A 2184-nucleotide genomic window follows, 5' to 3' on the forward strand; every position below is an offset into this window, starting at 1 on the left:
GCTGAGCCAGTCGGCATTCCCACCAACAGTGAAGGAGTGTCCCTTTCTCGCCACATCCGCGCCAGCATCGGTTGCTTTTGTTCTTTTGAATGTGGGCCAGTCTCTGTGGTGTGAGATGGTATCTCATTGTGGTTTTGATCTGCATCTCCCTGATGATTAAGGATGTAGAGCATTTTCTCATGTGCTTTTTTGCCATTCGGATTTCCTCTCTGAGAAAGTTTCTGTTCATTTCATTGCCCCATTTTTGATGGGGTTGGATGTTTTCTTCTTGTGGAGTTCAACCAATACTTTGTATATCCTTGATATCAACCCCTTGTCAGATGTGTATTCGGCAAATATCCTTTCCCATTCTGTAGACCGTCTTTGTGTTTTGGTCACTGTTTCTTTGGAGGTGCAGAAGCTTCTTAGTTTAAGATAGTCCCATTTATCTATCTCTGTTTTCACTTGCTCGGCCAGTGGCGTGGCATCTTTGAAGATACCATTAGCTTCAATGTCATGGAGGGTTTTGCCAACTTTATCTTCAATGTACCTTATGGTTTCTGGTCTGATGTTGAGGTCTTTAATCCATTTTGATCTTACTTTTATACATGGTGTTAGCAGAGTTCTGAGCCCATTTTTTTGCATGAGGCCGTCCAGTGATGCCAGCACAATTTGTTGAAGAGGCTTTCCTTACTCCTCTTCACATTTCTTGCACCTTTATCAAAGATTAGATGATCATATGATTGAGGGGATATGTCAGTGTATTCAACCCTGTTCCATTAGTCTGCAGTTCTGCCTTTGTTCCAGTACCATGCTGTTTTAATTATTACTGCTTTGTAGTAGAGTTTGAAGTTAGGGAGGTTGATTCCTCCCATTTTCTTTTTCCCAAGAATTGCTTTAGCTATTCGTGGGAGCTTATTGTTCCATATAAATTTCAGGAGTGTTTGCTCCATTTATTTGAAGAATGTCATGGGTATCCTTATAGGGATTGCATTGAATTTATACAATGCTTTCGGTAGTATTGCCATTTTGACAATGTTAAGTCTCCCGACCCATGAGCAGGGGATATCTTTCCATTTCCTCATGTCCTCTTTTATTTCCTGAAGTAGCATTTTGTAGTTTTCTTTGTACAGGTCCTTTACTTCCTTAGTTAAGCTGATTACTAGGTACTTGATTTTCTGGGGCACAATTGTGAATGGGATTGTTTTTTATGTAGCTTTTTTCTCTCTCACTGTTTGCGTATAGGAAAGCCATGGACTTTTGGGTATTGATTTTATAGCCTGCAACTTTACTATACAAGTCTATTGTTTCTAGGAGTTTTTTGGTGGAGGTTATTGGGTTCTCTAAGTATAGTATCGTATCATCTGCAAATAGTGAGATCTTGAAAAAATATGGAACACTTCACGAATTTGCGTGTTATCCTTGCGCAGGGGCCATGCTAATCTTCTCTGTATCGTTCCAATTTTAGTATATGTGCTGCCGAAGCGAGCACTGATGATGATTTTTACTTAATTTTTGTTTCACTAATTTGTTTTTATGTTCCAGAAAATTTTTGACCATATTATTAAATAAACACAGTCATTTCTAAGTCTCCTAAAGGTATTATACTTGTATGTGGGATTCGCTTTTTAGTTTTTCAGGTGATTTTTTTTTTGAGACAGTTAAGAAACCAATTTGATTCATTTTCCTCAACCAAAGAGAGTGGATCATTCTTGATTTTCTTTTCATTAAGGGAAGTAGGTACAATTTGTGCAGATAGCACTTAGAAAATTGTACATTTCCTTTAAGGTTATAGCATCCACGGTTTCTGCCTCACATTGTAGTTTATAGTTAACTGCCAACAATACATCAATATTATCATTTTTTTAAACCATTTTGTAACTCCTGTAGATTTTCTTCCTTCAAGTAAGTATTTCTTTGCTGTTACTATGTAAATTTGCTTATTTTTCTAAACATTTTAGTGGAGATTTATCTTGCAAAATTGATTCTATATTAGGTTAAAAAGATTCATTAATTTTCAAGACTTTCAGGTTTTCCTTATATTATATATTAGACAAGTAAGTTCAATGTTCTTAATCGTTGTATCTAAAACCAAATGTATTTTTGATGAATTTCCAAATTTGCAAATTATATAAGTATAATAAGATAAAAAACAAAAAGAGTGCATTTGAAATTTAAAAGAAAGTCTGATTATTTGAATTTATC

General features: G+C 35.7%; 1 non-coding gene across 1 annotated transcript; it reads right to left on the reverse strand.

Annotated features, from left to right (window-relative positions):
* Positions 1 to 1364: 1364 nt before the first annotated feature.
* LOC130018187 (U6 spliceosomal RNA) lies at positions 1365 to 1471 on the reverse strand. Its single transcript, XR_008791492.1, has one exon. It is a non-coding gene; the product is annotated as a U6 spliceosomal RNA (small nuclear RNA).
* Positions 1472 to 2184: the final 713 nt, after the last annotated feature.

Source organism: Sorex fumeus, unplaced genomic scaffold (genome assembly GCF_029834395.1).
Source record: "Sorex fumeus unplaced genomic scaffold, SorFum_2.1 ptg000240l, whole genome shotgun sequence".
Taxonomy (NCBI): Eukaryota; Metazoa; Chordata; class Mammalia; order Eulipotyphla; family Soricidae; genus Sorex; species Sorex fumeus.